This window comes from Ranitomeya variabilis, chromosome 5 (genome assembly GCF_051348905.1).
Source record: "Ranitomeya variabilis isolate aRanVar5 chromosome 5, aRanVar5.hap1, whole genome shotgun sequence".
Taxonomy (NCBI): domain Eukaryota; kingdom Metazoa; phylum Chordata; class Amphibia; order Anura; family Dendrobatidae; genus Ranitomeya; species Ranitomeya variabilis.
The window spans coordinates 147258293-147273935 of NC_135236.1; positions in this window are offsets into that span (position 1 = coordinate 147258293).

The following is a 15643-nucleotide window of genomic DNA, read 5'->3' on the forward strand; positions in this document are numbered from 1 at the left end:
TGAGAGAGAGGGGTGGCACACCCAGGAGTCAAGACTGGCACACAAGCTGAAAGGGCAATATTACTCTCCCACTGTTTTTTTATGTATTTTTTGTTTTTTAAGGGAGACTTTAGAAACCCAATAATATTTTTTTAAAAAAATAAATAGGCTTTCTATGGCCCACTGAATGAGAGGGAGAGAGGTGGCACACCCAGGAGTCAAGACTGGCACACAAGCTGAAAGGGCAATATTACTCTCCCACTGTTTTTTTATGTATTTTTTGTTTTTTAAGGGAGACTTTAGAAACCCAATAATATTTAAAAAAAAAATAAATAGGCTTTCTATGGCCCACTGAATGAGAGGGAGAGAGGTGGCACACCCAGGAGTCAAGACTGGCACACAAGCTGAAAGGGCAATATTACTCTCCCACTGTTTTTTTATGTATTTTTTGTTTTTTAAGGGAGACTTTAGAAACCCAATAATATTTAAAAAAATAAATAAATAGGCTTTCTATGGCCCACTGAATGAGAGGGAGAGAGGTGGCACACCCAGGAGTCAAGACTGGCACACAAGCTGAAAGGGCAATATTACTCTCCCACTGTTTTTTTATGTTTTTTTTTTTTCTTTTCAGGGAGACTTTAGAAACCAAATAATAAGAAAAAAATAAAATAAATAAATAGGCTTTCTATAGCCCACTGAATGAGAGATAGCACACACAGCACACACAGCAGTGGCACACAAGCCCTGACTGAGGCCAATATTTTTCTCCCACTGATTGATGTAGTGTTTTTGTGTTGAGGTAGATTTTAGAACACAAATCAAGGAAAAAAAAAAATGCTTTCTATGGCCCACTGAATGAGAGAGAGGTGGCACACCCAGGAGTCAAGACTGGCACACAAGCTGAAAGGGCAATATTACTCTCCCACTGTTTTTTTATGTATTTTTTGTTTTTTAAGGGAGACTTTAGAAACCCAATAATATTTAAAAAAAAAAATAAATAGGCTTTCTATGGCCCACGGAATGAGAGGGAGAGAGGTGGCACACCCAGGAGTCAAGACTGGCACACAAGCTGAAAGGGCAATATTACTCTCCCACTGTTTTTTTAGGTTTTTTTTTTTTTTTCAGGGAGACTTTAGAAACCAAATAATATTAAAAAAAAAAAAAAAAAAAATAGGCTTTCTATAGCCCACTGAATGAGAGATAGCACACACAGCAGTGGCACACAAGCCCTGACTGAGGCCAATATTTTTCTCCCACTGATTGATGTAGTGTTTTTGTGTTGAGGTAGAATTTAGAACACAAATCACGGAAAAAATAAATAGGCTTTCTATGGCCCACTCAGTGAGAGATGGCACACACAGGGATGGCACTGTAGCAGAAATGCCAATCTTAATCTCCCACAAAAAAAACAAAAAAAAACAGGGACTGTCCTACAATTACTATCTCCCTGCAGTAATCTAAGCCAGGTATGGCAGGCAGCAATAGGAGTGGACTGATGCACAAATTAAATAAAAAGTGTGGACAAACAAAAAAGATAGCTGTGCAGAAAGGAAGGAACAAGAGGATATGTGCTTTGAAAAAAGCAGTTGGTTTCCACAGTGGCGTACACACAGCAATACAGCTATCACGGAGCCTTCTAGGGCAGCCCAATGAGCTACAGCGCTGAGGGGAAAAAAAAAAAAAATAGCTTCCACAGTCCCTGCACACCGAAGGTGGTGTTGGACAGTGGAAATCGCTGCAGCACAAGCGGTTTGGTGGTTAGTGGACCCTGCCTAACGCTCTCCCTGCTTCTGACGAAGCGGCAGCAACCTGTCCCTAACCTCAGATCAGCAGCAGTAAGATGGCGGTCGGCGGGAACGCCCCTTTATAGCCCCTGTGACGCCGCAGACAGCAAGCCAATCACTGCAATGCCCTTCTCTAAGATGGTGGGGACCAGGATCTATGTCATCACGCTGCCCACACTCTGCGTTCACCTTCATTGCCTGAGAAATGGCGCTTTTCGCGTCATTGAAACGCGACTTTGGCGCGAAAGTCGCGTACCGCATGGCCGACAAGCACAGGGGTCGGATCGGGTTTCATGAGACGCCGACTTAGCCAAAAGTCGGCGACTTTTGAAAATGATCGACCCGTTTCGCTCAACCCTACTCATTAGTGTATATGCTGAAACCTCAGTGTCTCTTATGTGATGGATATTCACCAGTCACAGTGTCTCCTCTGAGATGTATGTTCTCCAGCCTCGCTGTATCATAGGTACATTTCAACTATGAGAGACAGAATCCAAAAATGAAAAACAGAAACTCACATTGTATGATTTTTAAGTAGTTCAATCGCATTTATTGCATGAAATAAGTATTTGATCACCTACCAACCAGCAAGAATTCTGGTTTCACAGACCTGTTTTTTTCTATAAGAAGCCCTCCTACTCTGCACTCATTACCTGTATTAATTGCACCTGTCTGAACTTGTTACCTGTATAAAAGACACTTGTCCACACACTTAATCAATCACACTCCAACCTCTCCATCATGGCTAAGACCAAAGAGCTGTCTAAGGACACCAGAGACAAAATTGTACTCCTGAACAAGGCTGGGATGGGTTACATGACAAGCAGTTTGGTGAGAAGGCAACAACTGTTGGCATAATTATTAGAAAATGAAAGAAACATAAGATGACTGTCAATCTTCCTCAGTCTTGTGGAGTAAAGATGACAGATCAGCGATCAGCCCAGAACTACATGGGAGGACCTTATCAATGGTCAATGACCTGAAGAGAGCAGGGACCACAGTCTCAAACATTACCGTTAGTAACACACTACGCCGTCATGGATTAAAATCCTTCAGGGCACGCAAGGTCCCCCTGCTCATGCCAGCACATGTCCAGGCCTGTTTGAAGTTCACCAATGACCATCCAAATGATCCAGAGGAGGCATGGGAGAAGGTAATGTGGTCAGATAAGATCAAAATTGAACTTTTTTTGGTATCAATTCCACTTGCCGTGTTTGGAGGAAGAAGAAGGATGAGTTCAACCTCAAGAGCACCACACTATCCCAACCCAACCCTGAAACATGGTGGGGAAACATCATACTTTGGGGTCACGAATCACAAGATTTTGGCCAGCAACCTCCTCTCCTCAGTAAGAGGATTGAAGATGGGTCATGGATGGGTCTTCCAGCATGACCATGACCTGAAACACACAAGGACAACTAAGGAATGGCTGTGTTAGAAGCACTTCAAGGTCCTGGAGTGACCTTACCAGCCTCTAGACCTGAGCCCAGCAACAGCCCTGAAACTTGAAAGATCTGGAGAAGATCTGTGTGGGCCAAAATCACTGCTGCAGTGTGTGCAAACTACAGGAAACGTCTGACCGCTGTAATTCAAAGATTTCTGTACTAACTCGTATTACATTCTGTTTTTCAACTGTATCAAATACTTATTTCATGCAATAAAATGCAAATTAATTATTTAACCCCTTCACCCCCGGAGCTTTTTCCGTTTTTCCGTTTTCGTTTTTCGCTCCCCTCCTTCCCAGAGCCATAACTTTTTTATTTTTCCGTCAATTTGGCCATGTGAGGGATTATTTTTTGCGGGACGAGTTGTACTTTTGAACGACATCATTGGTTTTACCATGTCATGTACTAGAAAACGGTAAAAAAATTCCAAGTGCAGTGAAATTGCAAAAAAAGTTCAATCCCACACTTGTTTTTTGCTTGCCTATTTTGCTAGGTTCACTAAATGCTAAAACTGACCTGCCATTATGATTCTCCAGGTCAGTACGAGTTCATAGACACCTAACATGACTAGGTTATTTTTCACCTAAGTGGTGAAAAAAAATTCCAAACTTTGCAAAAAACAAAACAAAACAAAATTGCGCCATTTTCCGATACTCGTAGCGTCTCCATTTTTCGTGGTCTGGGGTCAGGTGAGGGCTTATTTTTTGCGAGCCGAGCTGGCATTTTTAATTATAGCATTTTGGTGCAGATACGTTCTTTTGATCGCCCGTTATTGCATTTTAATGCAATGTCGTGGCGACCAAAAAAACGTAAATCTGGCGTTTCGATTTTTTTTCTCATTACGCCGTTTAGCGATCAGGTTAATGCTTTTTTTTTATTGATAGATCGGGCGATTCTGAACGCGGCGATACCAAATATGTGTAGGTTGGGTTTTTTTTTTATTGATTTATTTTGATTGGGGCGAAAGGGGGGTGATTTAAACTTTTATATTTTTTTTATTTTTTTCACATTTTTTTTTACTTTTTTTTTACTTTTGCCATGCTTCTATAGCCTCCATGGGAGGCTAGAAGCAGGCACAACGCGATCAGCTCTGCTATGCAGCAGCGATCATAAGATTGCTGCTACACAGCAGAAATGCCGGTGTGCTGTGTGCACCGACCACAGGGTGGCGCTCACAGCCACCGGCAATCAGTAACCATAGAGGTCTCCAGGACCTCTATGGTTAGAATGTACAAGCATCGCCGACCCCCGATCATGTGACGGGGGTCGGCGATGCGCTCATATCCGGCCGCACGGCCGGATGCGGTAGTTAAATGCCGCTGTCTGCGTTTGACAGCGGCATTTAACTAGTTAATAGCGGCGGGTGATCGCGATTTCACCCGCCGCTATTGCGCGCACATGTCAGCTGTAAAAAACAGCTGACATGTCGCGACTTTGATGTGCGCTCACCGCCGGAGCGCACATCAAAGCAGGGGACCCGACATCTGACGTACTATACCGTCAGATGTCGGGAAGGGGTTAAAAATAATACAAAGTGATTTTCTTGATTTATTTTAAGATTCTCTTTCTCACAGTTGAAGTGTATGTACAATAAAAATTACAGACCTCTCCACTTTTTGTAGGTGGGAAAGCTTGCAAAATTTTCAGTGTATCATTTACTTATTTTCCCCAATTTATATAGTGGGGGGAATAAGTATTTGATCCCTTGCTGATTTTGTATGTGTGCCCACTGACAAAGACTATAATTTGAAGGGTAGGTTAATTTGAACCTTGAGAGATAGAATATCAAAAATAAAATCCAGAAAATCACATTATATAAATGTATTTGCATTTTCCAGTGAGAAATAAGTATTTGACCGTCCAGCAAACAAGACTTAATACTTGGTGGCAAAACCCTTGTTGGCAAGCACAGCAGTCAGACATTTTATGTAGCTGATTTTGAGGTTTGCACACATGCTAAGAGGAATTTTGGTCCACTCCTGTTTACAGATCATCTCTAAACCATTAAGATTTTGAGGCTGTCGCTTGGCAACTCGCAGCTTCAACTCCCTCCATAAGTTTTCTATGGGATTAAGGTCTGGAGACTGGTTAGGCCATTACATGACCTTAATGTGCTTCTTTTTGAGCCACTCCTTTGTTGCCTTGGCTGTATGTTTTGGGTCATTGTCTTGCTGGAAGACCCAGCCACGACCCCTTTTTAATGTCCTGGCTGAGGGAAGGAGGTTGTCACTCAGGATTTTACGGTACATGACTCCATCCATTCTCCAATTGATGCTGTGAAGTAGTCCTGGCCCTTAGCAGGGAAACACCCCTAAAACATAATATTTTCACCTCCATGCTTGATAGTGGGGATAGTGTTCTTTGGGTCATAGGCAGCATTCTATTCCTCCAAACACGGTGAGTTGAGTTAATGCTAAAGACCTCAATTTTTGTCTTATCTGACCACTGCACCTTTTTGCAGTCACTCACAGAATCATCCAGGTGTTCATTGGCAAACTTCAGATGGGCATGCACATGTGCCTTCATGAGCAGGGGGACCTTGTGGGTATTGCAGGATTTTAAACCTTTACGGCTTAATTTGTTACCAATGGTTTTCTTGGTGACTGTGGTCCCAGCTGGCTTGAGATAATTAACAGGTTCCCCTTGTGTAATTTTAGGCTGATCTCTCGCCATCCTCATGATCAAGGATACCCCATGAGGTGAGATTTTGCATGGTGCCCCAGATCGATGTCGATTGACAGTCATTTTTTATTTCTTCCATTTTCTTACTAATGAACCAACAGTTGTCTCCTTCTCACCCAGCATCTTACTTATAGCCTTGTAACACATTTGTGAAGGTCTATGATCTTGTCCCTGACTTCCTTATCTTTATAAGCTCTTTGGTATTGCCCATATTGTAGAGGTTAGAGTCTGACTGATTATTTGAGTCTGTGGACAGGAGTCTTTTATAAGGTGACTATGTAAGATAACTGACTTTATGCAGGTAATGAGTTGATTAGGAGCATCTAACTGGTCTATAGGAGCCAGAACTCTTAATGATTGGTAGGGGATCAAATACTTATTTATCCCTGTAAAATGCAAATAAATTTATATAATTTATACAATGTGATTTTCTGGATTTTATTTTTGATATTCTATCTTTCAATGTTAAAATTATTCTACACATAAAATTATAGACTGTTCATGTCTTTGTCAGTGGGCAAAAAAAGGGGAAGACAGCTGACAGCACATCAAAGTGCAGATGCACGCACCAACTCCAATGAACCAAATTGGATACAAAATACTCCAAACAAGTCAAAAAGGAGCGGCATCCAGTCCGGCGGAATAAAAATGTTCATCTAGTTTTTCACCCGGACTGGATTCTGCTCCTTTTTGACTTGTTTGTCAGTGATCAAACTTACGAAATCAGCAAGGGATCAAATACTTATTTCCCCCACTGTATTTTCCAGCCCCAGCATATATACTATGCAATGGGTGGATCGCAACTCATGTTAACACTGGCAGCTGTTTGGGGCACATGACAGCTGATCAAATCAGCTGTCATGTGCCTTAAAAGATGTGGGCTCAGCACCAGAACCAACATCAAAGAGGGAAATATGACTTATGATGTACTTATACATCATAGGTTATAAATTGTTTGAAGGATAGAAGGATAGTATACTTTTCCAAGTTGATGATTTTGTCCAGCTTGCTACTGATGGTAGAAATATTTAAATGGCCCTTTGCAGTAATTCCAATCCTTAGTTTATAAGAACATTGGGGGCATATCTATATGTGACGCCCCAGAGTGCTGGTTGTCCCAGTGGCATTGCTTTACTTACGGGGAGAGTGATGTCATGCTTGGAAGCGATGTAAGATTCCTTTTAACAGGTAATTAACACATACAACACTGTTTTGACTCCAGGCCAGAAGGGGGAGCTCTACACCTGACTTCAGGGGAGCTGCTCTCTCTGGTCGGGAGGAGAAGTTAGTTGCTAGGCAGTTGTTAGGCAGTTGGGAAGAATTAGATAGTTGGTGCCGGATAGCAGACTGGAGCAGTCTGAGGCAGAAGGATGGGTGAGGGGCTGTACAGCCGGAGGTGCTGTAGCTCCTAGATAGCGAGATACAGAAGGAAGAACAGCCTTTAGCTAACGTGCAGGAGAGCGAAACACAGGAGAGTGACAACAAGGGAGAATAGCAGCAACTGGGCTACATCCCTGATTGAGCACAGACACAGGTAGTCGGAAGACCAAGGCTTTTGTGGGACTCTAAGACACATAGCAGAAACCGGCAGGACAGCTGGATTATATATCATCTGTTCGCCCTAACACCCAGGAGACACAGTGACACATAGAGCCCAGGTCGTGATAGAGACCCTGTAAAAAGGCTCGAGTCACCTGTCATACGGGTTTGTGTCCCAGTTCAACAAAAGACAGAGATAACTGAGAGGACCTTGCTAAGAAGCCATAGGCAGTAAGGGACTATAACAACACAGCGCTAGAAGGAAGGCTTTTAACTCCACCTGATGAAGCTGGACTCTGAGCTCGCTTTCAAGCCGGCCGGACCCTGCCTGTCCCTGTAATCTGGTGCCCTGGACTGGGGCTGCCTGCTACCATCAGTAAACCAGGTTTAGAGACTGCAAACCTGTGTCCTCCGTTCTTTATTGCACCATTCACCATCTTCATCTATTACACCGAGAGCCCTGGGGACCCAGCTTCACCTGTGGGAAGCTACACCATCCCAGCTGCCATAACATCACCCCAGTGGACCCCGTAAAGCAGGAACGGTCATCCCTGACCGAATGCCACAGGTGGGGTTATGAACTTTTATTATCTCACAAATCCCTTTAAAGACCTTCCCTTTAACATGGGCTCCCAGGGCCACGGACCGGGTCGCCGCCACCGTGACACATCCCTTTAAGTACTGGACCTGGTACCGAGTACCCCACGGCCCTGGCGGGTGTTTCATATATTCTTAGATGTGCAGTCAGCCATGGCCATTATGCAGGTGATGAGGCTATGCAGCTCAGCAATTGCGCAGCTCAGCAACTGATAACATCTGGCCGCTGACATGTTGCACCCTCACCAATCTGTTATTGATAAATTATTTCAAAGATAGGTCATAGATATAAAAGTACCAGACAAATACAACTCAATGGATAAGTTATGCTACAGTAAAAAGATATTTTACAGGAAGAGATTTGAAACCGAGTAAAATTGTTAATAAATACAAAATTCCTCAGCATATTCCACCTTTTTATTACTGAAATATTAGGGGCACGTTTATGAGATTATCTCAGGACACAAACAATTTATTTAAACACATCCACTTATTATTATTCCAAGATCTATTCATTAAAATTAACTTTTGTTTGAAAACCCCTATAAGGCATAATTTCTAACAAAAAACAACTGACACTGGAAACTTGGCGTGTAAGTTAATGATATATTTAAGGTGCAATACGTTATCAATTGGGGTACAGTTTTATGCTAGTCAAAGTGTGCTAACACATTCATGGAAAGCTTTTTATATTTATTACGTAAAGATGTATTATTAAAATGTAATCATGTAACCTTTTCACCATCATGAAGCCACAGAGATAAATAATACAATTCAGAAATGTGCAATTACCCCTTTAGACGTCCACTACATACTGACTCCTGCTGAACTCAATAATCTGAATTTCCACCTTGTCATAGCTGATGTACCCACAGTTTCTTCACAACATACTGTATATTCATCTAATGGCTGTGGTCAGCTTGACTGTTTTTAACAGGGTATGCCATTAATATGGGATAAGTAAGGAACCAGCTTTTGAGTTTCCACCATTTACTAAAGCAAATTGGCTAAAGATCCTGGCCATTGTGACTATCACCAGGTACAGCAGTATCTTCGCCACTGGATTTTCAAAGTAGAAAAAATGAATCTGACACCAAATATTAATAAAATAATCTTTTTAATTTAGCTTGTAAAAAATTCTCAAGTAATGGAGCACTTTCTGTCTTCTTAGCAAAGGATTTGAAGCTCTCAGTTTTTTTAGCTCTACGAAGAAGGAAACAGATCCTGTGTCGAAAAATCACAGTAATGTATGACCCAGTCCCCATCGGTGTCTGCTTACTCGTCATCACCATTCACTGTGAGGAGGCAGACCTCCCGGGATATTTACTGTTATGTTCCCCCAATAGCTTTGTCATGTAGTCGCGTGATTGCAGAATTGTATTCCTGTACTTGGTACTTTATTATTCTTAGTACATAATGTATTAACTAGATACATAGTTAACATTAATATCTCACTTTTATAATTTATATTGATATTTTAAGGCATATTCACAGTATACACAAAAATGTCGGATAGCCCAACATCGGACCTTTGCTTTTGGGAGAACCATTGTCCCTTGACCCCTGTTCTCTGAGCCTATGTATATTCATATGGTGTGTCTGGTCAGCTGTTCCGTTAGCACATTTTTAATAAAGCATACCAATAACTAAAGTTTGTTTTAAAAATACTCCAATGATCTTTTTGGCTACAGTTTTTTTTCTAGTGGGGTCACATGGAAAGAAGGATCGAATTAGCTAGACATTGCTTTAAATATGAAAAGGTTATGTTCACACATTTTTCTGCGAGTATTTTGCCAAGAAAAGATGCAGGAATTTATTGTACCTGCAGAGAGAATGAGATTTCTGAAACCTCATGCAAATGTTGCTTGTTTATTCCTTGCAGATTTGCAGCAGTTTCAAATTTGCTGGATATCTAACTTTTAGAGTTTTTTCTAAGTTTTTCTCCCATTTATATAAATGGAAAAAAGACACAAAAATGTATGCAAAAATGTGGCAAAAACTAGCTTATTCTATGCAGCGTTTCTCCTGCCTGCCGGAGACACACTAACGTTTTTAAAATTGGTCCGATTATATTGCAGGAGAGTCGGACGAGTGTTATGAGATTTTGTTTCCGAATCCTCTGTGAGTGCAATGCGATTGTGCATTTTTTCCCCAGTCTGAGCGTATGTGATGCGAATGAAATCCGTTTTTAATGCTATAGCCATGTGCAGCGCCCCAGAGTCCTGGTCGTTGCAGTACTGTGGCTCCGCCACTATGGGGAGCTATGGTGCGTCCGATGGCACTGAAGGAGTTCATCTGATCAGGTATCACAGACACCAATACATTTCACAGCCGGGCCTCCGGGGGGAGCTAAGGGTGCTATTCATTAGGCCACTCCCCACCATAGTGGGTAAACTGGGGGTCAGGCAGGAAGTTAGATCAGAAAGCTGACTGGGTTGGAACCAGGCAACACCTTGTGGCAGAGGGTGTTGTAGGGGAAGATACAGTAGGGTCTCTGTCAGGGGTGGGATCCTGACAGAGGCTTGGCAACGAGAACGAACGTAACGGGACTGTGCCTGCTCCGGGTAGCGGCGGTGCCCAAGAAAGGATTAGAAGAGAGATAGATTGTGCTGAGTGAGAAACGGGATCACGCAAAGGAGAAATACCAGTAGGAGTCATGCTGTAAGACCGAAGCAACATCCTACTGAGGCGCACTACCGGTGGCCGGAAAGCCGAGGGAGTAGAATAACATTCAGCTTCAAGCAATACTCCAAACAGCGGCAGGACAGTCAGTCTAAGGCGGGCTGTCTAACTCAAATCACCTATGAAGTCTTTGGAGGCAATTGTGGGAGAGGGGCGTCTCTAGGGTCCCGGAAGAACTCCAGGCCTACCCGTCAAACGGGTGCCGTTCCTACCCGAACCTCAGGGAGGGACGGAGGATTAGCAGAACATCATCTAGTCGAGTTGTGAGGGAACATCAGAAACAGACACAACAGTTGTGGGGTACTTTCCGTAAGCACAGCAGGGAAGGACTACAACACATAGCGCTAGGGGGAAGGCACAGATTTCCTCCTGTGAAGAGAACTCTGGAAGTGTCATTGGACCGGCCAGACTTGCGCAGCCTGGTGAGCCGTATTCTGGATTGAGGACCCAGAGATCTTCAGTAAAGAGGTAAAGAGACTGCAACCTGGTGTCCTCATTATTTACCGCGACCTGCACCCCACAACTGCACCGTTACAACACCACTTATTGCACCGGACGTCCCCCCACTGACAGACAGGGCCACGGACCGGGTCTAGCCACCGTGACAACCCCAGAACTGAGACTCAGAGGCCCGGCTCCGGGTACCCCTCGGCCCTGCGGCGGTGTGGGGGCGCTCCAATTTGGCGTCACGAACAGGATCTACTTAAAGCCTGAAGAATCAGGTCATGTGTGCCTTGGAACTGTGATTTGTTGTGCTTGGACTGTACTTTACTGAGAGACTGTGTATTGCCATTGACCCAGAGAAGTTCCCGCCAAAAGCCGCCGCCATTGCTACGCCAGAGAAGAAGGAGGGCGTGCCATGGGAGGAGACTACCAGAGTGGCGCGAGAAATGGCTACCGCCCCCTGCGCTTCTGGCTGCAAGGTGAGGACCTGCCCTCAAGCAGAGGACGACCCCCTGATTTGCAACAGCGGGAAGCAGGAGATGGAGAAGCTCGGACCCGGAGAAATGGCGGAGTCCGATGCATGCATTGCCACTGATCAGCGGATCATGACGAAGAACAGCGAGCGCCGGAACGGGGAAGGAGCAGTCCCGGTTTACCCTCATTTATCGGAGGCGGACCCGAAGCCCCTGGAACAGATAGCGGAGCTGAGTCCACCAATCCCGACCCCGGAACCAGCGGAGGAGGGACCACAGCGAGCGGAGCCGCGTTCGAGGACCGCATTGGAGGAGCCGCGGTCCGAGCAGCAGCCGACTCCAGCGTTCTTGTCAGCGGACCGGATCGACATCGATGGAATCATATCAGGCGCAGGTATGGAAAGCGCCCCTACTCCCCTGGCCGATTCTGCTCCCCTGACCGATCCGGTTCCCCCGATCGATCCCGCTCCTGTGAGCGTTCCTCACCCCAGCAATAATCGTTTCTTCTCGGTGGAGCGGGTGATCCTCACCTCTAGCACGATGGGGAAGCTAGTGCCTCCACTACCAACCCAGATGGGAGAACCCATAGATGTGGGCCCAGACGGGGTGGTCCTCCGGTGGGCCACCCCCTGGACCGGGCCGGGTGGAGCCCAGGAGGACGGCCTCACCCTTGCCGTGCTTACTTGGGAGCAATATAAGCAATGCCTAATCCATCACTGGAAGGATCGAGACGAGGTTGAACACCCGGAAACGCAACGCAGAAAGTCTGTGCAGGGCAGGAAAGGCATGGTAAAGCGGGGGACTGTGCTGGCCTTCCACCCGAAGAGGGGTTGGGGTTCCATCCAGGAGCCGGGGCTACCCACTGACGTCTTTGTTACAAGTTACAATGTAAAGACTCCCTGCTGCGACCGGAATGGCGATCCACTACGAAGGGGGGACCAGGTGACGTACACCCGTCACAGGAGCACACAAGGATGGTGTGCTCGGGATGTTCGGCGATGTGAACCTGAGGGGGCCTCACCTGTTGCCCCGATCATGACAGATCCGGATTTGTCAGATCTTGTGACCATCACCACCGTACGCGTAGTAGCGGCTGCTGAACTCGCAAGCAAGGTCAGTCTTCAAATTCAGACACCGGGTGACCTGGTGGTCCCTGCGGGGCCTGCCGCTGGTATCCGTGCCACAGTAGTCGGGGGCCAGGGGCCAAGGCCACCTGAGTAAGAATAAACCTCGATACCATGAGTATGTATATAGTTACTGTTTACTGTTGCTGCTAAACCCGTTCAGGGTTAATTCCTTATGGATCCCTTTGTTGACCCAGGATCCTTGTTGTTTTGTTTATTTTTTCTAAGTTTTTGCACAAGTCTTAAAAAACTGCCGCAATCATGAACAGTGCATGATACAAACTTCTTGTACATAGTTCACACCTTCTTAAGGGTGTTTCCTACTGGTTTTACTTAGAAAGAGACTCTTTGCGAAGATACCGCACCGGAGCCTTTGCTGAGTATGGACTGGTAGCTAGAGAACAAATGCTACCTCCTGAAGATTTGGTCCCTTCTTAAAGGGGACATCCACGTGTATATTTGAAGAATCGTATTGCTTTAAGATTGATGGATAGCAATAATGTCTTGATGAGCGAAAGTGATGATAATTCTTACATGTAAAAGTTATATGTATTTGATTGGTTAAATGTAGAGAAATGCAGATGATGTTTCCAGAAAGAAAATAGTAATGAAGATTGATGTTATAAGGGGATAGTTGAGAATGTTGATAAGAAACTAGGGATAGAAGGTAAACCCTGAGTCCTCCATAGTAAGTTAGTTATTGTAAAGAAAGAGTTAATAATGTGTTACAGAAGACAGAAAGTGAACCCGTAGGGGTTGGGTAGTGAGTCCTCCTAGGAGCCATACGTAGACGGCTCAGTGCTTCTAAAACTGAAAGTAATGTTATGATCTATACTGTGTATAGAAGTTGAAAAGGCAGTAGGCCCTGGCTGAACGGGGCGGTCCTGTAACAGAAAGGAGAGGCAGTAGGTCTGGTGCCGATAGGACAGGCGGTCCTGCAGATTCAAAGAAGGAGAATGAAAAAAGTTAATTTACCTTATAATGTGATTATAGGAAGGTCTTTGGTGGATACAGAGTGTATGTCCTTAAAGGCAATGTTAAAGTATTGTTCAGCAATTTTTGCACTTAGTAGAATACCCGGTTGGGTAACAGGAGTTATTTATAGCCTGTAATTTATAATGTTTAATGTTTAACCATGTTTTCTAACGTTCAAGTATTCTCACCTCCCATAAAGGGAAGCTTGTTCAAGTATACGTATTGTTATTTGCACTCAACAAAAATTGTATGTCTTTTTGCTAACTTGTATTGTTGTTTTCTTCCCAGTCCCGGAGTACTGTGTTTAACCAGGGGGGAGTGCAGCGCCCCAGAGTCCTGGTCGTTGCAGTACTGTGGCTCCGCCACTATGGGGAGCTATGGTGCGTCCGATGGCACTGAAGGAGTTCATCTGATCAGGTATCACAGACACCAATACATTTCACAGCCGGGCCTCCGGGGGGAGCTAAGGGTGCTATTCATTAGGCCACTCCCCACCATAGTGGGTAAACTGGGGGTCAGGCAGGAAGTTAGATCAGAAAGCTGACTGGGTTGGAACCAGGCAACACCTTGTGGCAGAGGGTGTTGTAGGGGAAGATACAGTAGGGTCTCTGTCAGGGGTGGGATCCTGACAGAGGCTTGGCAACGAGAACGAACGTAATGGGACCGTGCCTGCTCCGGGTAGCGGCGGTGCCCAAGAAAGAATTAGAAGAGTGATAGATTGTGCTGAGTGAGAAACGGGATCACGCAAAGGAGAAATACCAGTAGGAGTCGTGCTGTAAGACCGAAGCAACATCCTACTGAGGCGCACTACCGGTGGCCGGAACGCCGAGGGAGTAGAATAACATTCAGCTTCAAGCAATACTCCAAACAGCGGCAGGACAGTCAGTCTAAGGCGGGCTGTCTAACTCAAATCACCTATGAAGTCTTGGGAGGCAATTGTGGGAGAGGGGCGTCTCTAGGATCCCGGAAGAACTCCAGGCCTACCCGTCAAACGGGTGCCGTTCCTACCCGAACCTCAGGGAGGGATGGAGGATTAGCAGAACATCATCTAGTCGAGTTGTGAGGGAACATCAGAAACAGACACAACAGTTGTGGGGTACTTTCCGTAAGCACAGCAGGGAAGGACTACAACACATAGCGCTAGGGGGAAGGCACAGATTTCCTCCTGTGAAGAGAACTCTGGAAGTGTCATTGGACCGGCCGGACTTGCGCAGCCTGGTGAGCCGTATTCTGGATTGAGGACCCAGAGATCTTCAGTAAAGAGGTAAAGAGACTGCAACCTGGTGTCCTCATTATTTACCGTGACCTGCACCCCACAACTGCACCGTTACAACACCACTTATTGCACCGGACGTCCCCCCACTGACAGACAGGGCCACGGACCGGGTCTAGCCACCGTGACAACCCCAGAACTGAGACTCAGAGGCCCGGCTCCGGGTACCCCTTGGCCCTGCGGCGGTGTGGGGGCGCTCCACATGCAATTTTCTTCATGTGTTTTCACTAAAAAAAATAAGCAAACCTTGGGTCCAAACCTACAAAAGCCATATTTCTCTTGTTGGACAATGGGAGCACATACATCTTGTTGGGATATTCCCTCCCATTAAAACTGGAGGCTTGTTTGGTTGCATTTTTTGTTCCAAAAATGTCCTTCACCCTGACCTTTAATACTACCGAGCACATCTTACTTCACTGGGTGTTATCTCAGCGCTATGGAAAGTCGTACCCAATTGGATCAGTTCCGAGGAGGTGTCATCAATACTGGATACCAAACTGGCAACTAAAGGTCACTTTCATTGACTGTACGATGAGCTACACAAGCGTCCCCAAACGTTTTATGAATACACTCTGATGAATGTATCTACGGTACATTTGACAAGCTTTCGGAGGTTCTGAGGCCAAGCATAACCTACCAGAATGCA